This window comes from Rhyacophila brunnea, unplaced genomic scaffold (genome assembly GCF_057557595.1).
Source record: "Rhyacophila brunnea isolate RB1 unplaced genomic scaffold, BYU_Rbru_1.0 scaffold_20, whole genome shotgun sequence".
Taxonomy (NCBI): domain Eukaryota; kingdom Metazoa; phylum Arthropoda; class Insecta; order Trichoptera; family Rhyacophilidae; genus Rhyacophila; species Rhyacophila brunnea.
In genome coordinates, this window is record NW_028232860.1 from 34,462,422 (window position 1) to 34,486,941 (window position 24,520).

Genomic DNA, 24,520 nt, shown 5'->3' on the forward strand with positions numbered 1-24,520 from the left:
TAACGACATAATAATAAACAGCAGCTGTTGAGAGTGGCCCACGTGTGAAGGGTGAAGGTCGCATTAATCGAAACACGTGGATTTATTCACTGGGCGTGTGCCAAATACATTTCGGTAATCTATCGAGTCGGCTGCGCACGGAGAAGGCTTGAATATCGACTATAGCCGTAGATATACGATAATACTTTTAGTCAAAGTTAAGAATCCCGAAACTAAGATAGGTACAATAAATTAGGTATATCAAAAATGTAATAAAAAATTACTTCTCTACAAAAACATCTTTGATAAAAATAAAAAAATACAGTATACCCACCCTTTTTACTAGAATAAACAGTGGAAATATTCTGAGATATGTAATATGATATATTAAAACGCTTACATTTCGTCGCCGAGTTGATAAAACCTTCGAGTTTTGTCAAAACGTTTTTTTTTATATATTACGCCGAAGAGTTTAGTAGAACTCGTAATGTTTTATATACAATCATAATTTAAATATACAAACATAATTTTTGAAAATACTTCTGAGAAAATACATTATAACCAATAGAAAAAATCTTGTTGAAAAAAGTAAGACACCCCGCAGGAATCGAACCTGCATCTATCGGGTTTCGCGCCCACGCACATATACCACTATGCTAAAGGTACCATACTTAATTACGACAAATTTGAACTAATTGCTTTTATAATACTCTCTAAAGCGCTTTCTAAATTGAGCTAATATTGGCTATCGACTATTGTATTTTAAATCAAAGTAGGTATTACTTTAATTACTAACCGACGTCACGGATTACTATTAAATTATTACACTTGCTAATAATTTTTAATTAATCACTTTTTTATTCAACGAATAATTCACAAGATTTAAGAATGTAACATTTACATTAACAATCACTAAAAATCGCAAACCATATAGGTACCATAACAAAACATAAAAGCAGACTACCATCTTTCAATGCGCCAACGTACATATTGTTATTCTTTTAATGGCGACCATTTTAGATACACTGCAAACGTTGTGGAATATAAACAATTCAAACTCTTTTGTTTCAAGAAAAAATAACTTTTTATATACAACGTTTTCAAATTTTCTGTTGAATCATATAAACTTGACTTGACTAGCTTAAACGATCAACAAAATTTGTACTTGATGGAAATAATACTGAAATGTCATCTTGACACGTCATATTTATTTCCATAGTAACGCACGTATATATTAATAATTTAGTTGCTAGGACCCCAGACCCCTAGCAACCAATAATGGTGTCGAAACAACTTTTCATACAAAACAGAATTAACTGAAAATGAATTCAATTCTACTTAAAGATGGCTAAAAGTATTTTTAAAAAAAACCATTGGCATCTTTTTTTGATATATTCTAAAACAGCGCTCGAAATGGAATATTTTCCGAACCGGAGCGCTCGATATTTTACGAAAATATTAACATAGTTATCTAATTGCATGTGTATTTTATAAAAATAAGTGTGTTAGATTTTTACATTATATGCCAATCTAGCTCATATGGTCAAACTAATATGTCCACGAGACAGAGATAATTTTGGGGATTTTACGAACCGGAACGGCGCTCCGGTGCGTTTCGGTCCATTTCAAGCCCTGTCTAAAAGTTTCAAATGTCTACCTAGTTAAGTTAGTTAAAAATCGATTGCAAGATTTGTACCGGATAAATAAGAATACGAGCTAAGAAAAACGTTGTAGAAATAGTCGGTATTTAAAAATATCAGATTGGTGTAACTCGGTGGAATGTAAATTTGAAAATTATTAATAGTCAAACAATGTTTATTTTGTTTTATCTTATACTTTAATTTAATTAACAAAATGGCGATCGGTAAACAAAATCTTGTTTCATACAAACGATCATCTTTCAAAATCTCCTTAGGCACTGTGAAAACCACAAAGAGAATGAAAAATCAACCAACTCATCATTTGTGCTCTTCGGCTGCGAGGCTTTTCCGTGTACCAAAAAAGGACGACAGATTGATGGATTTCGCGGGAAAGCGGGATAAGTAATACAACACGAGCTTTTAATGTCCCGTCTTACTCTGATCCTGGGAGATAAAAAGAGAAGGACTTAGTGAGGGTAGTTAGGTGTAAGTATGTTTGCGGAGTAAGTATCGGTTTCATTAAATATGTCTACGATGAAAGGGAAAAAAACGAGAAGAATATTAAAAAATGAGAATTTTCGATAAATATTATAAAAACGGAAAATTGTTTTTATTCAGTTATAAAGATAAACATGTGCAATTACAAGTCTAAATTATTACTGTATGTGGTATACTAGGTATACTGAGAATATTTGAATTAATCCATGCCATGCGTACCTATCTAAAAACGGCAAGAGACAAATATATTTTTTTAATTCAATGATAAACTTACAATTTAAAAAATTAAATGAACATTCATTGAACGGTTTCAGTTTATTGTTTTAATTATTTTATCATGATTTTTTTTCACTGAAATGTAATGCTAGAATATTTCATTTGAAAAGTATTGATTTTTATAAAAAAAAAAATACCCACTAATAATATCCACCACGTTGATTCCCCTTCCTGCCTAGACTGAGCAGGGTGGCCGATTTCCTGAAAGGCCGCAAGTACGGAGCATGGGTTTCAAATTTGACTTACCCCACTTCAAAGTTAAATAAATATGTTCTACATAACTGTAGTAAAATAGTAGTAAATTAGTAGTAAGATTTTCTGACCGCCCACCGGTTCCACAGTAACGGTGATTTATAAAGTAGGAAAGTAACTTTACCTTATAAAATTTATAAAGCAGAGTTACAGCAAGTTTTCGCAAGACTTTCGCTAAGTTTGGCAGAATAAATCATTATAAAACAACTTACTGTAGTTAAATCTATCTTTTTATTTATATTTTGCATACATATAAACATGAAGTCTGATGAAATTACATTTAATTAATTAAATTATTAATGATATCCTTGAGGCTGATGCTGTGAAACTAAATACTGGATATCTGGCTCAATTTTTGTGAGGAGCAAACGAAGATCTCTTTCGGAAATATTCAGGCGGTTTCTTTCTTTGGTCATACCACGTCCATCGAATTTATGTTTACTTTCTTCATCATATTTAATTTCTAACAGTTCTTCTTGGCAAGTTCTATCAGCCTCTCATTGAAAATGTTTTTAAAACCCCTACCGCCCACCATGAAAGCTGGAACGCCCACTAGTGGGCGGTAGGGAGCAGGTTGACTACCCCTGGTCTAAATTATGTTGTTGATACATAGCTATCCGTGTTTATTTCGTCTGAAATTTAGCGATGAATATACTGGCAACACAGTCCGGAACAATTTCAGAATGATTATGTCAAAAACACACAAAAGTTGCCACTTCCGTCATGTGTGCTGAAATTCTAATTACCCTCCCCCGGTGCCCGATTCAGCCCGGCCTACCCCAAAGTCAAAATGTATGTAAAACACTAATTATTAATCTAACTTGTTTAATTAAAACACCGAAGAGCCGCGCAGCATCAGTTTAATAATTTCGCTCGCATCCTGGACTGATAGCGGAAAGGGTGGTCGGGGGTAAATGGCATAAATCAGCCCCACTCTCCCCTTTTGCTCATATTTTCCCGCATTTTCATGAAATTTACCGCCACGTTTGGTAACGACCTTTTATGTGAAATTATTTATATCCCTCGTTACGAGGTTACTCGATTTTCTAAAAAAAACTTGAAACATAGGAAACATTATATCTATGTCATAAATCCAAAGTGTTTAAAGCCAGAATTCAATACTTTAAATTTAAACCTTCATATATTTAAACAATTTTATATTAATCATGATAATCATCGTCGTCAGTAATGTGACAACTCGGAGTGGCCCCTGGCTTCCTCCAACAACTCTCCAGCTGTCCATATCCATAATGGTCTGTTCAAAATATTATTATATTATTAAAATATACGACAGTCAGTGATGAAAACTCCCTACTATACGATTATTTAGCATTAAATGTATAGGTACCAACCTGAATTTTTAGCCACTAAAATGTAAGTCGGTAGGTACTTGTGTGTTCATTTAAATTAGGCAGTGAAATGTACAGAATTCACAGAAATCTCACGATTATCACAGCCTTTTAAACGCATATAAAATATAAACAACTATGCTGATGATGTAACAAACACTATTCCAAATAATATGGGCGAAGTAGGCGTTTTTTGAGAAGATTATGATGTACCTATCTACAATCCGTAAAATAACACATTATGTTTGAAAAGAATTGTATGATATTGTGATAATGACAATCTACCGACGCCGGTTTTATCTTTCTGATATTCGGTTTATGTTCAAGAGGTTCCTTTCAATGTACCGGATACCAAAACTGTGTAGAAAGAATTATAGCATTTGTGAGGTTAATGCGGTTGAGGGATTTTGCGGGAGAACCTTCCAAGCAACCAATATCCACAGTGGATTGCAGTACAGGTGATGATATCATGTTTCATTATATTAAATCACCCATCACCGGTATTACATGTTATAAATTTGAAAATGATTTAATTCCTAAACAGTTTCATAGTACTACGCACGGGATATCTAATTATGTCTCACCGTGGAACAGCATTTAGTATATATGGCTTCTGACTGGTAGTTTGCCAGCTCGAATTCCGCTGATTATGTGAAATTATCATGAGGTTTTAAATCCATATAAATTCAACCGATCACTCTATGGAGGTGTATACTATATAGATACTATTATTTAACAATATTATATATTTATTAGTATCGTCTCTGAAAACATTTCAAGTTACTAAAATTTGATTTTATGAATCTCCAATATCATGGTAAAGAAAGGAACTTCTACCATTCGGTTTTGATGCTCATGACAGTAGTTGTTCAGCACTAAAAAAAATGGTGAATGGGAAGATTCATTGCCGTTGACTGGACGCCATGGCAACGGGCTACAGAAACCAGGGTATCGCAGCACAAATGTATGAAATGGGCGAAGAAATACGCGAACGATACGTCTTAAACAAACAACTAGAGTTTAGATCAGACGTGGGCAAATGCGGCTCTTCATTGGGTGAAGTGTGGCTCCCAATATCTCTTGATAAAAATATAAGTATTTTCTTTCCCCATTATACTTGTATTTTCACGAGTTTTCCTTTCCAAATGTGACTATAGTGTGGCTCTTTATATATATGAAAATCCAGAATGTGGCTCTCGTGTATGCCCATCCCTGGTCCAGACAACCAAGTCAAGACAACGTAAGCTTGGATTACCGGGTCTGGTAAAATTAATTACGTGTAGTCTTTTCAATGTATGTTTGGAGTCAAAACATAGACCTAATAGGTTGAGCAAATGGATAACATCCATTACTTCTAAAAACAAAAATCTATTAAGAAAGCTCTTCATCATAAGACAGCCGTGATTATCATAAAATAAATAAAGTGAGGTTTAAGGTTGTTGGAAAAACTTACATCGATGGTCACATGCCTTAAAACTGCACTGCACTTCGAAGACTATTAATTGACAACACGTTGATACATAAAAATAAATAATGGCAAAAAATACATTTTGGCAGCCTGATATTTTTAATTAACATTTCAAAGTGTCAGACCAAAAAAAATACAATAAATTTACTGGCATACTAATAATAAATATTACAAGATAAAAAGAACTTTTTATATACCTACCACGTTTTTAAATTTTCTGTTGAATCATATTAAACTTGACAATTCTATGTATTAATAAAAAAATATATTGTAGGTAGGTACTCGATAGAAATACTGAATAAATATAGAATACTGAAATGTCAATTTGACATTTCATATTGATTTCCATAGTAACGCACGTATATATTAATAATTTAGTTGTTAGGACCCCCTTAGTAGCCAACAATAATAACTTTCCATACAAAACAGAATTAACTGAAAATGAATTCAATTCTGCTTAAAAATGGCTGTTCTGATATATTCTAAAAGTTTCAAATGTCTAGCTAGTCGGGAAGTTAGTTAAAAATCTTCAATCGTCCAATAAAAATCTTGGACAAACAAGAAAAAATATGTACTGGACACACAAGAAAAAATTAGTACTGGACAAATGAGAATACGAGCTAATAAAACGTGGTAAAATACATGTAACTGTGTTCCTAGAACCTAAATTGCCACCCTATTGATAAACGGTATGTATAATATTTCAATAACGCTCTGCTATATAGGTGCCTATCTCTCTATTACATAAACGTATATAAAGAAAACTACTTAATTGTTCAGAAGAAAAGATGTCGCGACCCGTTTCCCTATTTCCCACGTCACATAGTCTCACACACTGCCCCAGTGGCCGGGAAATACTCGTAACAGTAACCCCAACCGGGACACCCCCTGCCTAACCTATTTCCATGCAATGGCGTGGCGGGGCTAGAGGGTACACCAGTTCATTGAAATCGGAACAAAATTATACCGCCCTTGCTGGTTCGCCAATTTGCAATATGCCGTCAATTGCATATTAATGTGACAATATTTACTCCTAGAACTTACGTAACTGCGACTAGTTGCTAGCTAACTTGTCTATGGTAATATCCTGTTGATGTTCAAATATACTTTGGCTTATAGCGCCTGTACAAGTGCATGGATTTACCGGGAGCAATAGTGCGTATTTTAACACAGTCAGTGCTCAAAACACGCCTGGCGTGTGGCCATTACATATATTCACTGCTGACCAGTTAATTACTATATTTAATTATGATGCAAATTGCTACACGCCAGGCGTGTCTTGAGCACAGACCGAGTTGCGGTAATTAACTGGTCAGCAGTGACTAAATTGTGACAGTGTTAAACTATCGTGACAATAACTGTTTACACGTAAAAGTGCTGCTGTCTCTCAAATTCATTCTTTAAGAGTGAGCGAGACGCGAAGTTGTCATTTTATGGACTATTTCCATTGATATACTACTGGATGAATCATATGCTTCTTAAAATGACGCCCGATTTTCAGCGAGTCGGCCTTTGTTAAAACTTACTGAGTAAGCCCGGTCTAGCTTGCATCTTACTCTAATAGTCAGCGCATGACGACTTGCTCTGTCTGTTTTGCGTTGCAGCACCCTTAGGTTCACTATTCCAAGAACGCAAATTTAGTTTTACAGCCAGGGCAATACGGGTGAAATTCGGGAATCCATGTTAACGGTCTTAACACATTATACCTACAAGGAAATATTATAAGACGATATTCGTTATATCTTTTGTGAATGCTTTTGTGGTACATTTTTAAAATGACACTTGTATGGGAACTGCACATCTAGTAGTATATCAATGACTATTTCACACAATTTGACAGGTAGTGAAAATCGGTCAACCTGAAAATTCTTTCGTAGTTCGTTTTTTGCTGGCAGGTTCGCCACTGTCGTTCTAATGCGCAGGCGCAGATCGAAAAAGTTCTATTGTCGCATGAAAATTCAAAAGCTTCCAAACTTTTTTGGTACATGCATGCAATCTTGCCAACTGCAGAATAATAGCGCCTGTTATGGCGTGCATGGTATTACTGTCGGTAATAGTGCTTATTTTTAAAATATCGTGACAATAACCGTTTACACGTAAAAGTGCTGACTGTCTCTCCAATCCCATTCTTCAAGAGTAAGCGAGACGCGATGTTGTCGTTTTATAGTACTATTTTGACAGGCGTATTGAAAATCGGTTAATCTAAAAATGAGAAGTTCGTTTTTTTACCGGCAAGTTCGCCATTATCGTTCTACTGCGCAGCCGCAGATCTTACTTGCGCATAAAAAATCAGAACAATTCAGAAGCTTCTAAACTTTTTGATTCAGGAAAAGACATGTTTCCCCATACATTTTCGTACTGTGCACATTAAATCCATGCACCTGTAAACGGGGTGTTCCTATGTTTCGATTTGAACGGGATTGTCCCAGTTTGATAATGGTTCCGAAGTTGCAGCCGGTTTGACATTTTGTCCAGGTTTATAATGTTATAAGTAGGAATTGTCCATGCAAGAGATCGTTGACTAGCCCTAAAACGGAATCAATTGTATTTTATATAAATAATAAACAAATGTTATTACATCATAATATAATGTGATATTTTTGTTATGGTTTGTTAGTCATCGCAAGACAGTGCAAAAACCAGGTATTTATTTACATAATATTACCTTCAAAACGTCTGACTACACTTCTGAAATATGTTTGACGTTCAAAACCAAATCGTCACCTCAATACTACAACTAGATAACTCTGATTTGGTCATTGTTGCTAAAATGAAATTTAAACTTTACTTGACTAACATAAATCTAGGCTATAATTAATATTAAAAATAAAAATGGAAAACTGTGCTTGTCTAATTGGGAACAATTACATAATGTTCAATTGTATGAAAAAATATTGTAGATACCTATATTATTTTATTTATTTAATGCATTTATGGTTTTAAAGTTGCCTATTTAATATTTTCAAACACAAAATTAATACAGTTCGCATTAACTTCGGACTTACCTAGTTAGTTTTATCATTTTTTAGAAAAGGAAATGTAGAATCATTTTCAATAGCTATCTCAAAAACAGTGAAAATCACGTTATCTAGTTGTAGTATTGAGAGGTGACGAAATGATTAATGTCTGATTTAGAACAATCGTAATATTTTTTTTTCGAAGTTCAATTTTGTAATTTTCCATACAATAATAACCCTTATTTTTTTAGTTTTATATTTTATTTTATGTCTTTTTTTAAATAATAATTATGGCAAGCCTAAGAATACATGAACCATATAACTAATTAATCAGTGGACGTATGGCAATACCGTCCTCTTAATATAACTAACCACCTATTAAAGTGGTCAAATCAACAAATCAGACTGACACTGCTCTAACCAGTCTAGCCCGGACGGTACAGTTTCAGTACAATCTATAAAACTCGAGTCCGCTTTTAAAACGTAAAATTATTATTAAAATACTACACCTACATTAATCCAATTATGCCCAATATGCATTAACTTAATTGTATGTTACCTACTTTTAGATTTCAGATGACCTTAATTCATAGTTAAATTATTGTCATTATTAAGCACGCCTATGTGTAGGTAGGTATTAACACCCCCTCGCATTAATGAGCGAGCACTTTTGCATTATATAGGGCACTTCTGGGGTAATGTAGTGGAGGGAATCGTCGCTTTGAGAGATCGTTTGCACAAGAGTATCACACAACATGTACCTTATATACCAAGTACATTACGCTATGTACCTCTCCGTCAGTGTTTCTCAAACTTTAGAAAATAACAGAGGCCATCACACATATCATCAGTATTATATTGTATTTTCAGTAAAGCAATGTGAATCACATTGCCCCAACACTAAGAATTGACAGTTCTATAACCGCGTCAATGATTCAAGCGCTGAGAACTAAATGGATCTAAATGAATATTTTAAGGCTCATTTAGACGAGTCACTGCGGATGATTATCCGCAGTGAATTGAATGCAAGCGTTCATTTTTTGTTTACACGTGTCACTGAAAGTGAAATACACAATTGATCCAAAATGGCGTCAAGGGAAATTACGCTGCAGGTTGTAATTCAAACAATGTGTGATTGTTTGTTATATGAATGCAGAAATTTCATCGAGAGAAAAAGGAATACGAAAAAGAGTCGTTGGTGGATAAAACCATAGACTAATATTCTAATATACATGGGTAATGCGACGTAATATCATATGGAATGATGATAGACTTTTGGAATAATCCGCAGTGAACACAAAATGATCAAAAAGTAGAACCAGTTGAACTTCATTCACTTTTGATTCCGGATGATCACTTTCGGTGATTCGTTGATGAATGTGCGTTTGTTTACACGGTTCACTGGGGATGATCGTCAAAAGTAAATTATGTAAACGGGACTTAAGATAACAGAGGCCATCAGTTATCAGTGTTATCACACATATCATCAGTTAAGAATGTCCCATTAAGCGGTCGAAATCGTATTATATTGTATTTTAAGTAAAGCAATATCTTTCCACCAAGAATTGTCAGTCCTATAACAGGGTAATGATTCAAGAGCTGAGGACTAAATGAATATGTAGCCAAATTCAGTAAATCAATTCCAAAGTTAAATTTCTGATTGAAAATTCTACATAACTGTATCCAACATTATATAAACGAGGTCCGTTTTCAAATGACACATTATTGTAATATATTCCAAAAAGAAATATAAATATTTATTTAATTAAATACGTTACATAGTATGAAAATAATAACATTTTATACACAGGAGTAAATGGACTGTGACCAGCGTTGCCAACTTAGCGTTTTTCTTGCCAGATCTAGCATTTTCGAATAGGTGTCTAGCTTGCAAAATTCGCATCTGCCGTATGGCGTTAAACCTAGCGTTTTTTGATACCATAAACAGCTTAAAATTTCTCATAATAAAGCTAGAATATTATACCAGATTTGCTTAAAAATCAACATGCTGGTCATTTTATGTACCTTATACTCGTTTTATCTCACTAAAAAAACAAGTACCAGGTGGTAGTGCTACCTGTCAGCATTACTGTCGATACGCTCAATGCGTTCAATGTGTCCAACGAGCAAACATAGAGCATGTGCATGTGTCTGTGCATACCTTTGGAAGACAGGAGATTATGTGTGTGCTATGTTATGTTGAGCTCCGTTACAGACAGATAAATCAAGGCATAGGACTTATTATATTATGTTTATGACTTGTTTTATTAGCTGTAAAATACTAAATTCTTTTTGAATCTTTGTTTTTGTAAAAACTATGTTAATAAATTATGACATATTTTTTTTTGAAATGCTAGTTTCTAGGCATTTTTTCTGCCATCTAGCTTATTTTCATACCCTGGCATATTTTTGTGAAAGGCAACACTGACTGTGACTCAATGTTTAGAAACAAATGCTTATAACTTTTCACGCAAGCAGTTAAGTATACATTTGAATTGATTTTCACTGATAAATACGTATATTGTAATGTGAAAACTGTCACATACCTATGGCATTAATTCTCAGCCCCTTAATTATTCAAATTTGGAATCAATTTGAAAATGTATTCCATTCTAAATTTATCATGGAACTTCCACCGATTTCCTCATGCTGTCAATATATTTCGATTTCCGGATTTTACAAGGCCGGCCGTTCGATTATGTAATAGCGGCGAATTGCGAGCAATGCCTGGCAATGGGGGAAGCGTGGCGTATACATTACAAGGGTGAAGGTTAATTGTCGCGAGGGGTAAGTGCTGAATAAAGGTTGCGGCGAACCTAAGGTACTGCCATTGTAATTAGTCACCAGCCAATGTATATTAGTGCAATCAGCCTAAGTGAATTTATAACAATTTAAAAACACTATGGCCAAGCCGAAAAACCGAGGAGCGAATTACTTGCGCTAGTCTGGTCACAACACCAGCAGAGAAATCAGCAGCATAATAGCGAATAGTTCTTCTTCTATCGTGTCCATGCCGGAGATGCACATACACTTTTCCACTCCACGCCTTGGCCACTGCTATGCCTTGGCTCTCAACATGTCGTCAATGGTACAGATGGACGTAGCAAGCGGTCAGACCACCACAGGCACGACGAAGCAGATGAAGTTGGTTAATTATAAAAAATCAATTAAACCAAACCATAATAGTTTTGGTATGCTTTCGGCGATCCGAGAAAATTGTGCATACTTTTTCATTCATACTCATTTGTTTTCGTTGAATATTACATATTCATTCTAGAGCCGGAGTGCAAAGTTATGAAGCAGCAACTCTATCAAATGCAGTTGGGCCAAAGGATAATAGTGTTGGGCAGTGCCAAATACTCGATACTAAGCGAGAATTTAACATTTACATTGATCCACAAAAATAATTTGTCACGAATAACGCGATTTGATTAATCATTCCCAGCCAGTTCGATGTTTTCAAGGTTTTCTTTTGAGGTTAGGTTATTGAAGGATTTCAAAAAAACTTCGATGGGTTAACGCAGGGGTCGGCAAACCGCGGCTCTTTGGGTATTGGCGTGTGGCTCTTTGCCAAATTCCCAATTCACAAATTTTACAAAAACTTTTGCAAAATTCATAATTTTTATTTTTTGTCATTGATTTGTACACTTATTTTATATAATGATATTATCGCGAACTTAAATTTTCCTCCAGGATGGTTGATGCAAAAAGGTATGATTGTTGCTGTTTTAAATCCGCCCATTGCAAAAGTCGACAAATCAAATATTTCTCTCTTTGATATTGACACGAGCACTTTTGAAATACAATTTTATTAGTAGATTTAACAAGCAAAGAGTTATGGAGCTCCAAATTTGTAGGTCTTGCCACCAAAATTGAGGATTTGGAGAGAAAAAAATGCAATTTAATTTCACAACACAAGTGGTTATTCTGTAAAAATTATATTTATAATTTCAACAATAAAAATACATTTACGTTAGTTTTATTCGGGAAATCTTCTTCACTTAAGCCGCGTTGACACGGTCCAAGTACAATCCAAGTACACTTGGATCGAGTGCCACCCAAGTGACAGCTTCATACTAATTATTCCTATCCAAGTTAACTTGGATGAGTAGGACGCGGTCCAAGTAGCTTGGATAGGAATAATTAGTATGAAGATGTCTCATACGAGTGCACTTGGATGGCACTCGGTCCAAGTGTACTTGGATCGTACTTGGACCGTGTCAACGCGGCTTTAACAAATAAACAATGATAAAATGTAATTAATTCATTAAATTAAACCATATTTATAAAAATATACGTATGGCTCTCGAAAGTTTTTTTAACCGTTGTGCCATTCATATTTGGCTCCTTTAACTCCAAGAGTTTGCCGACCCCTGGGTTAACGTATAAAATATATTATGTTTATATTATTTTTATTTAATTTTGCTAGTATTTTATAAGTACCATCATCATACAATCTAAAATGCACAATGAGGTAAGTTGCTCTTTGATGTTGAATTCTAAGCAATAGTGATATATCTTGATTTTTTTAACCATTTTGTTATAGTTATTTTTACGTGCAAATAATGTTATACAAAAAAATCGTAACATTATCTATCATAAACCGCATAAATAAACAAAATAAACATATAGTTAACTAACTATTTCTTTTATTCAACGAATAATTCACAAGATTTTAGAATGTACCATTCTAATTTTTGAACATGAGTGTTTTCAGAAGTATGTATGTTCAATATAGTTAACTATTTGATTTATGTGAAACAAACATTAAAGTTTAATTATAGCGAAACCAAAATTTTTAATATATTCCACTGTTGCTTTCAGGTAACCAGAAACTGAGCTTGTGACGGGGAAAAACCGTGCATAAACATAAACCGTATAGTGTGAAAAGAGCGTGAACTTGTTGCCGATTCGGATTTTTCCATACGGCTAAAACCGTATAGTGTGAAATAAGGGTTCAAGTCATTCAACAAAAATATCATAATATACCTACGTAGATATTCTGATAGACTTTGACTCGATACAAGAACCACATTATATTATATTATCGAAGTTTCCCTTTCATCCCAAGTCACCATTCAATCATACTATCATAGTATCTATTTGTCAAGCGTTACTTGGAGTAAAGTATATTACTTATAACAAATTTCGTACTTCCGATGTGTTAATAATTGTATACGGTGGAAATGGGAGATTCATCAGCAGGAATATAATATACTGGAGTAGTTCCTCATCACTGTGTATCGTTGTATAGTCCACGCGATGGAGTCAGCAATAAAATTACAAAACCTGACATGTTTATGCAAATTGAAAATGAACGATTTGAACCGTATCCGGTAATTATGTATGTTCAGAAGCTTCTACTACGTTAAACAACTTGTTATTTTAGTTTTAAGACAGCTTGGTCGCACATGACAACCATTTGTATGTGCGACAAGTCGCAGGCCATAATATGTTTTATTGCAAAGATTATCTATATATAAGGAAAGGATTCTGCGGAATCAACAAGGCGTCGTAAGACTTACGAATTCTGTGATTTGCTCACATCATATTATCACTGCCTGTATCTTTCCTAATTATTCTTCTTCCTCGGCCGTGTCCGTCCTTTAGTTGGAGCATATGGACACCACACAGCTGTCTCTCGCCAGTCTCTTACATCTTCCCAGACCATGCCAGCATCACGGAGATCCGCCGTATACACTATATGGATAATATTTGGCGGAATACCATGACGCCGGAATCCAGTTGGATTTAATTAATAATAACAGGCCAATTCTTGACCAGCGACGGGGGCTTCCAATAGACCGGCATGACAATATCGTTCTTTACCAATTCCCGTGCATAGATTTAATGCTGACAGTACGTACCACGGGACTAGAGTTGAGTATTTCCCGAGAAAATCTCAATCTCGAGATTCAGGATTTCCCGAAAAGAATTCTCGATAATTCTTGAGATATCGGGAAATTTGAAAAAAAACAACTAAAAAATCCTAAAATCAGTGTAAAAATAGACAAATTCCTAAAAAATTTGATTTTTTTTATGTTTGTAAGAAGACAAACAAATTGAAGTAGAAAAACAAAAATAATTCAAAACATTACTTATTAAAATATAATTTCAAAAAACACGGACTGTCAATATCTTCGTCTGACAATCGCGTACGCTTTTGAGACACAAAATTCCCTGATGTTGAAAACTTGCGCTCATTTTGAGTCGACGTTGGCTCAATTGTGTTAAATGCCTCGATCAGTCTTTGAACATTTTGTGTTTCCTGTCCACTTTTTTCATATAGAAAAATTTATTATTTGACAATGACAATTATTATTTGATATTAAAGAAATCCCGAATCCCGAGAAAAGATTCTCGAGATCCGGGATATCCCGAAATGATAAAAATTTCAATTTTCGAGATTCGGGATTCGGGATGAAAAAACTCGAAAATTTCTCGAGAATTCCCGTCGGGAAATTCTCGAAACCCAACTCTACACGGGACCCAACGTGGCGATGTGAAGCATCTATTTCAAGACCGAGTGTGGTGCGGGGTGGGTTTTGGTTTGGAGTGATTAACTTCAATGACAGTACGTATTATCATGCAAGTTGCAAAATTGCATGCATGGAGCAAAAAAGTTCAGCAACATCCGTATTGTCACGCGATTGTTGATATCTGCGTCTGCGCAGTAGAACGATAGTGACGAACCTGCTATAAAAAATACGAACTATACCGCGCAGAGCATTTTGACGTTTACCAATTTTCACAACCTATCAAATAGCACCATGCAATGACAACAATGCGTCTTGCTTACACCTGAAGAATGACATTGGCAAGACAGTTAGCATCTTGCGTGTTAACAGTTATTATCGCGATAGTTTAATTTACACACTATAATGGGTGCCAGTAAATACATGCACATGTACAGGTACTATTTGAATGGGCTTGACAATAATTAGGTCGTAGGTATATTACGAGTAGTAACAAACTTTATTCCTACTGTAGAACTAGGAAGGAATTTAAATTTGTTTTTTCTATTCTATAAAAATTCTTCCTGTCAAATAACATAAATTTCTTACCGGCTATTTTTCATCGAAAAATTCTAAATTCTGTATTCATAATATCTAACGACAGTGTTTACATCAAGGCGACATTTTTTCCTACACTGCAACACTGCTTTCCGCGATAAAGGTAATTGAAATCCGAAAAGCGGCAGCATGGCAACCCCAGACCGCTTTCCCAAAGACGGTGAAGTACCTAACTTGTTTTTATCTCGTACAACCAACCTCAAACTCCGAGGCGGGAAAATCGATTTAAGCTTTTCCCGAGACGCTCTTGACGCGTCGAGTGCCACCTTGAAGAATAAAAAATACGAGTCAAGGAGGATTAGTTATTGTTTTTATTCAGCTTACGCGCCGTTAAGTTGTCTATGGCTCGGAAAAGGGGTTCAAAGGCAAATGGAAATTCAGATCGATATTCTGAGAAAGGCGAAATATAAATATTGGAATATTGGAGGCGAGAATTTCTTTTTATAAAGAATATAATCAGTAATCACTTTACTTTTCACAATACTAACAAAAGTATTTCGATTACTAATTACAAATAAATTGTTTTAATCATAAACATTATTTCCACAATAAAAACAACATATTTAGTCGAATTCTGAATACATTTGAGTTATATCGTATATTGCAGTGATATATTCAAGGCAATTGCCCCCTGGAGGGCGCCCGCATGCTCAAAATAGACAAATAATACCACTCGAGACCTCCTCTTTACTTACGAACCATTTTACGTATTTTGGATTCATCAGAAGTCGTGCAAAATCTTTCGTCTATAAAAATAAGCTGGTATATGTTGTGTTTTTAAGTAGTGTTATATGTACTATGCTTGCAAATCAACAATCATCGTATTTAAAATATTTACGTATACATCTCTCGTATAAAATCTACATATTGTTCAGACTTAGCTCCCAGATATACAACAATCTCTTCATTTTCGACCGATATACGGCACCTGGGGCTTCGAATTTATTTCTCATCGAGTATTCCATATTTGAGCGGAAATAAATAAAATGTCAATTGTATATAAGTAGGTAAGTACATTAAAACATAACATTACGTAAAAGGAATCCCTCGGCCTCTGGGAGCGTCCGGATTGACAATATAATCCCGAATCGCCTTTTCCCCGCTGACGTGGCAACGGTGTACAAAGAAAAAAAATCGCGGGAACGACAAAAAAGGCGGGAAAAGTCGGAGAGAGAAACTTCCACAAAATAAAATAAAAAAAACACAAAGGCTCTTAAATACGAGGATGGAAGCAGGCAGTTTTTATTTTATTTCTTTTCCTTTTTTATATGGGAAATTATAAACAGCGACCTATGTTTGTAATGTTGTGTGGGCGTGCTTGTCTTAATTTATTGTGGTGTTTTATTTTTTTTTAACATGTCTGTTAAATGAAAACATCGTGGGGAAATTGAGTTTTTAACAATGGCAACAATTTCATATCTTGCTTCCATTTTCAAATATGTATAATAAACGCCGCAGCAGATTAACTAACTATACGACAGATAATACTACTTACATAAGTATTGACAGGTTATTACAGATATTAGTAGGTTGATATATTAATGAAATATTTTCAATATGTCCAACAGAAGAAATGTATAAGAAAAATTCGCACCACGGAGTATTTTCTCGAGTGTGCATCAGACCGACCGCCTGTATGTAATGATGATTCATGTCTTTCACAACCAGTGATTGCAGCCATTTAAGATAGGATAAGTATATACTCAGAATATCAGTCCTATGCGACATTTCTTTTACCACGGGAATCGCAGTTGTCAGTTCCCAATGAATACGACAAAATATTTGTCAGAATCACCACCGCCTTGCGCTACAAAGAATTTTCCAGGGTCTTTGCAAGGCGGTTTCATATGCCCTGGCTGAATTCAAATTAGCAATACCCGATGCGGGTAGAAGAATAGTTTTCAATAAGGCATATTTCTCAGCCGGCACAATTTTCATTTGACTAGCATCAAGTAGAGTAGGTAGTTTGCGTGCCAAAGTCGTGAAAGAAACCTCGATAGTAAATGCGAGGTATCTCTATCTAAGATATTTACATAGTATTTATCAAAATTTATGTGTATTTTATAAAAGTAAGTGTAATATTATTTTCTATTATATGCCATATCTAGCTGTCAAAATATTTTTTTCCACGAGACAAGCGATAATTTTACCGATTTCACGAACCGGAACGGTGCTCCGGTGCGCTTCAGTCCATTTCAAACCCTGTATATTTCTTCATGTTTTTATCACATATTATGATTAATTGTCAGGCGCACATAACCTGGAGAGACTGGTAGTTTTGGGTAGCCTCCAGGGAAGGCGAAGCAGAGGAAGAGCGTCTGCGCGATGGAGCGACGAAGTGAAAGAGCTGACTGGGGGGCACCATCCATTCTGCCCTGAGAGAAGCGGAAGATCGAGAAAGATGGAAAGTCTTGGTCGCTCAAAGGATGGCGAAATTTAAATATGGTCACGATCCTCAGCCATGAGTGCACGACCAAGAAGAAGAAGATGATTAATTCTATATGCACCATGTTTGAATACGTTAAATCATATGTGAACATATCGTGTTCACATAAGATTATTTTAATACTGACCTATTCCGGCGGACATTCATATAGGATTAATATATTACGGTGCATGATTTTGTTTGCTCTCACATAGTATTAATTTAATATCGATTTTATTTCGTCTTTCCACGAGTGATTTAATACAGATAGTAGAGGAAAAAAATTCGCATCACGTGGTACCAATAACTCACTTTCTTCAAAATCACCACATAGGAGGTATTTCACTTCTTTGCTCAACTTGCCTGATTCTCACGGGTGTATACTAGGCTTTAAGATTAGACGGAATTACGTGGCTACGAATAATAAGGAATCGAGAAGGGTAGTGAGAGCTTAATGCTATTGTCCAGCAGTGGATTGAAACAGGTTTATGGCGATTTATTTTCTGGATTTCGGCATTTAGAAAGCCGGCCTTTATTATTTTATTATATTGTCCGGCACCTGCAGCCCTGCATAATTAATATCGGCTAGCCTTATAATATAATACATACACGATAACAGTTTTTACTTTAGTAAAGTTGATTAGTAATAAAATTAATACGATGAATCGAGGATACGTGATGGAATTTGAATTTAAATTCTAATTCATTTTAGTGTTATACTATTCCATTTGAGTCGTTTTTTGCGACCCGGGTTTCGCCTTTCAGATAATTTCGATAAATGCACACTTTCAAGGAATACAGTTAATTCTTACTTATATAATAAATTAATACAATAAAAGAAAGTAAAAACCCGTCGTAGATACAATAGATACTCACTATTAGGTATCACATTCAGTAAGCGTATTAGATTCTTGGGTTTCCACAGCGTGAACTTCTTCCTTCTTTTCTCGACGTTTCGGGCTCGATGCGGAGGCCATTATCAAAAAATATGTGTTATTATGAAGTGTAGTGTGTGTGTATGAATGCAAACGCCGCTCTAAGAATGCCAAAAAGAATTCGATTAGAGCAAACGTTGCTCAGAGTACCTATGTGCTATGTCAGTCGTGACGACCAGAGTTACCGGATCGAATATTGTATTATGTTTTCAGCATCGGACCTTACCAACGGTCCCCAATTCTTCACGTGGTCCAATGGAAGGTGTATGTCAGTAATAAGACTCGATGGATGTTAATCTTCAGCTGTGTTTTTTCGTCGTTTCTCAAAGTAAAGTTACATGTTGTAAAAATAAAAGGGAAAGAGCTCAGGAAAGTTCGATCCGCAGTGAAACAACTCGGTGAGCAGAGCTGAGTTAAGTTTGAACAAGTTGAATTACATTAGAATCATTTACAATAGTATACATATGAAATAGTAAGTAAGTAATATTAGTTTATTAAATAGTTAAAGTATATTATAGTTATATATTATTTATTATAGTTAAAGGGTTTGTATGTGTGTAGTAACACAGCTAGATAGGGTGGATAAATTGGGGTTGATCGATAATATAATATTGAGTAGGTACATTGCAATAGTCGTAATCACACCAATCGAATATGCTTAACAATAGTATATAATTAGTAACTTAGGGTGTCTATGAATTAAACAAAAGACAATTTATTATTGTTGGTGAGATATCACAGAGAGGGGAGTTACCGATACATAACAATTGGATTGGATTGGATAGAATGAAGAAATACACGCGGTGGAAACCCAAGAATATATTAAGATAAAAAAAACAACCGTGAAAGTCTTGACTGACTCGTAATTAATTGGTAAATTTAATAAAATTAGCTAATGAAAAAGGTCACTAAATATACTCACCTACTAAATATTAATAAAATAAAACAAATATACGATGTTAATGTATGTTCTATTTTCCAGTCAAAGCAATACGTAGACTTTCTATTTATATCTTGATGAATTTACTAGTGACAGACGATGACATTGTCTACAGTCTACATAATGGCATTATCCTCCTTTCTTTTCACCTTCGTTCCTCCAGGATGATACAACGCTGTGAGTAGGTTGTCATATCGAAAGAAAAGGTAGGTATTGATACTTAAATAATTACAAGATAAAAAGAACTTTTTACATACAACGTTTTTAAATTCTGTTGAACCATATAAACTTGACTTGACTAGCTTAAACGATCAAACATTTGACAAACAAACAACTTGACATTTCATATTGATTTCCATAGTAACGCACGTATATCTTAATAATTTACCCCTAGTAACCAATAATGGTGTCGAAATAACTTTTCATACAAAACAGAATTAACTGAAAATGAATTCAATTCTACTTACAGATAGATGGCTAAAAGTATTTTAAAAAAATGCATTGGCATCGTGTTCTGATATATTCTAAAAGTTTCAAATGTCTAGATATTCGGGAAGTTAGTTAAAAATCGATTGCAAGATTTGTACCGGACAAAGAAACACCAGACAAATAAGAATACGAGCTAAGAAAAACGTTGTAAAATACAAATACATTCAAAATATTACAAAGAATACAGTATCATTTGGTTTCACCATAAATAAATTTTATTTACTTTTAACTCAATTTTACTTCACCTACCGACATCTCACTGGAGCAGCCGAATCGAGTAACGATTCGATACGAAATAACACGATACCGTCTAAATTTGTTACCAGGTAACATGCCGAGGAAACAAGACCAGCGAATTTATTCTATACACAATACTGTTATCGGCAGCTATCGAGGGTAGTTTTTTCATTTTTTGTATCGAAGTATTAGCACTTATTGTAACAATTACAATAAGTTAATTATAATTGTAAGTTACAATAAGTGCTATGTTTTAATTAATATAAGAATATTTTAACACGAGTATTCTTAATATTGTATTGTACATGTCGACTGTGAAAAGGAAAAAGGGCATAATCCACACAATCAAATTTTACAGGAGGCATAAAAATGTTTTTGTTATGGTTTTCGGTCAAAGTTAAAATACAAAATCGTCATAACCTTGAAGTACGTGATAATTGATTATTTTGTTTTTATATCCCTTATCTGATATTAATTATTGAGTTAATTAAAAAAAAACACCAAAAATGATGTCGTTATTCCCACAGCACTTCCATTTTTTTTAATTGTGAGCTAAATTTAGACAATAAATCGGCATTTGCAGCTTACATCCATTGGACACAATGTGTATTTAGTCGTGTACAATGTTATTATGCAATAAAACCTATTTTGAAAAAACTGGGGGTTACGCCCTTTTCCCTTCTAGAGTCGATATTATATTCAGATATAATAGTATATGGTAGGTGCCTATATAAAACTATAGACACCTCATTCAAAACGAGACGATCAATTTGATGAAAAGTTACATTTTGTTATATTATAGATATAGATAGAGCATAAATGGGATTGTGTATGTCTTCTATATATGTATATATTATCAAAACATATTCTGTTATATTCGATTTTATTGATATTGGGCTATTAAACTATAATTTTTACAGTAAAATCATACTTTATTTGACATGACATATTATTATGACGTCTCGCGAAGTGACGTGACCATAGCCGACCGTAATTACATTAGCTACCAGTACAGTCCTACAAACTTATCTAAATAACGGTCAAAATGGAACTACGAACTACCATATGGACGCCATTTTGAAAACGTTATTCAAATGTCAGATTCTGTCCAATTGCGAGTCTTGAGTGGGTAGTTTTCGACAGTGGCTCCCCCATCCACTCTTTAGATAAGTTTGTAGGTATGTATGAATTAGTTTGCTTATTGAAATATTGTTTCGCTTTGTGAATTTCCTCCTTTTGTGACTAGTTGTCAAAACTAAGTTTACTTATATTTTTAGTTTATGTGAAAACTATTTTCAAAGTGTTTGAATATTTTTCGTCGGTGTTAATTTTGTCTAACGCGGTGTGCAATTCCCACCCATTTACCTATAATATATCTAATGTTCGCTAGCATTTTTTTAAAATGGTAATTCACTGCGCACAAATCCAAAGTTTACAGCGAGATAATGTTAAAAGATATCAATTAAATTTCAACCAAAGCCGTTAATAAAAGTGTCTCCGATATAACTTAAAACAAAACCAAACTTTGTCCATTAGTCATTTCGTGAACAATGGGATAGGAAGTACCTAACAACCAGTGCGGACCAAAGTACCTGTTACTGTTACTTATATCTTTGTGAATAATAGCTTTCACACGCTCGCAAAAGTTCGGAAATACTTTACGTATACCTACAAGAGCAGTGGATTATAATGCCGGTTTTAACCGTATACCAAAATATGGAAAACACAGACTTTCCCGAGTCAACAATGATCATTTTGAATTCTTGTAAACCCAAATCTAGCCAAAACCTTGCCTCTACTATGGTGACCATAAAAGTTGTAATTGATTTGCTGAAGATTGAACTAATGCAAATAATGTACCGATGATGTAATAATATGTGATTGTAAATTATACATAACTGTTTTGAAAAATCAGTAAATGAGGTCTCATTATCTATGTTTTTTTTTTAGTGTTAAGGAAGTTAAGGCAAGTCAAATCATTCAAATCATATACGATTGAAATGAAAATCGGTTATACACGTTTATCCTGGATACAGTGGCAAACACATTTTGAAAATAGCCGATATACTGGATTATTTCTTAGTGTGGGTTAGTTTAGGTTAGGTTATCAAATAATCCAGTATATCGGCTATTTTCAAAATGTGTTTGCCGCTGTATCCAGGATAACCGACTAGTACCTGAAAATCTTTACGACATGTTATACAAATACACCATATTTACGGGATATACCTATCCACAATGTTGGAAATAAAATGCTTTCTTCTGAAAATCTTTTCATACAATACAGTTATATTTTGTATTCCTGTTTCACGTAAATCTGGATGTGGTGATGTAAAAACTGTTCATAACGAATTTTTTTCATAATGAAACTTTTACCTGTTAAACGTGTTCCTCTGAATTCCTAGTATAATATACTGGAAACTGGCATAGGTATCCTAATACTAACATATTATGTTAGTATTAGGGTACCTATGCCAGATTCAGGAGATTTTCCATATGCATGGTCTAATAACTGCACTATAGTGTTTTTGTATATTTAATACTAGGGATACAAGATTTTTGAATACCAGTATTTTGTTGATACATTTCCTCTGTATTTATTAGTACCGATATCCGAATTCTCTTTAAATCGAGATAAAATGTGTATATTGCCATTTTAAAAAACTTCAATGGAAAAAATCATAGAACAGTTCAATGTGGCAAATTTTGTTACCTACATTTTATTTTATAATAACTGTTTTGTCATAAAAAGTATCAAAACAGAAAAGTACCTACCCATATTATGAGGGGACAAAGATACAGCATTCCCCAACTTGTCAGTTATCACCCAAGAAAAGATCAAGAAGACGAGGCCACATTTCATGGCTTAACAACCTCTATGTTTGTTACGAGTGCAGCTCTGGCAGCAGCCAATATACCAAAGATCGCTTTGATGGCGATATACTGTTTTTAAAACCTTTGGCACGTTTTTAACATCACTGAGGATTATTCTCATATCGTTTACAAAAAAATGCGAAATGATAATAATTGTACTGTACTATTTAATTATTTTCGATAAGATTGACGAAACCTGTAGATAATCTTGTGATCTCTGCCATCTTTCTACATTTATCCAAGTCCACAATCTTAAGTCGACAGTAAATACATTTCGTTGATCCGCCAGGCTTAAAGGGTACCCCTAGGCCCAGACTAGAATAGACACCATAAGCCTAAATGGTGTCTGGTAATAATATATTTGAAAATCCTTGATTCTGTATTTAAAGACATACTTAAAATAGTTACAAAGATCGTAGTTTATCTATTGGCATACCCATTGAATGCTCGGCCAGTCTTTATTTCAATATCTGCATTACGTATATAGGTAAGTTAATGGCTACATTACTTTCATTTTTATTTTTTCTTGGTTTATATAAATTCCCAAATAATATTTTCCATGTTTTTGGCTACTAGTTATAATATGTTTTAATATAAAGACCTTCCAAAAAAACACCAACTTCCTACCGCATTGATTCTTCCGCACGCAAACTGGCAATTTTGTTGAACGCCATTGATTTTACCCACATGGGTATACTAGATACCCACCTAAATTTTGGCCATAGAGAACAAACAAATATTCGCCATACACGTCATGTCAATAGAATATAAATTTAAAAATAGTAACACAGTTGAAATTTAAGTATCCGGTGTTACCAGCACTGAAATAATAAATTATTTTACGTTATACGATACGTTTGACGTACAGACCTACAAACTTATCTGTAGAATGACCAAAAATGGAACTACGAACTACCATATGGACGCCGTTTTGAAAACGTCATTCGACTGTCAGATTTTATTATATATGCCCACAATGGCTTATAACATCATGGGTGCCAGGTTCGAATCCTGGGTCTAGCAAATACACATGTTTTTCGATTTACGCTGTGAGTGAGAGTGTGGAATGGACCTAATAGGTTGAGCAAGTGGCTAACATTCCATTTCTCGTAAAATCAAAAAAAAAAT

At 34.3% G+C, this 24,520-nt stretch overlaps 1 protein-coding gene across 3 annotated transcripts in view; it reads right to left on the bottom strand.

The window, feature by feature from the left end:
* Positions 1 to 24,520, bottom strand: part of LOC147071573 (synaptosomal-associated protein 25) — a 112,918-nt gene that overhangs the window by 55,433 nt on the left and 32,965 nt on the right. The gene's annotated exons all lie outside the window — the stretch shown is intronic.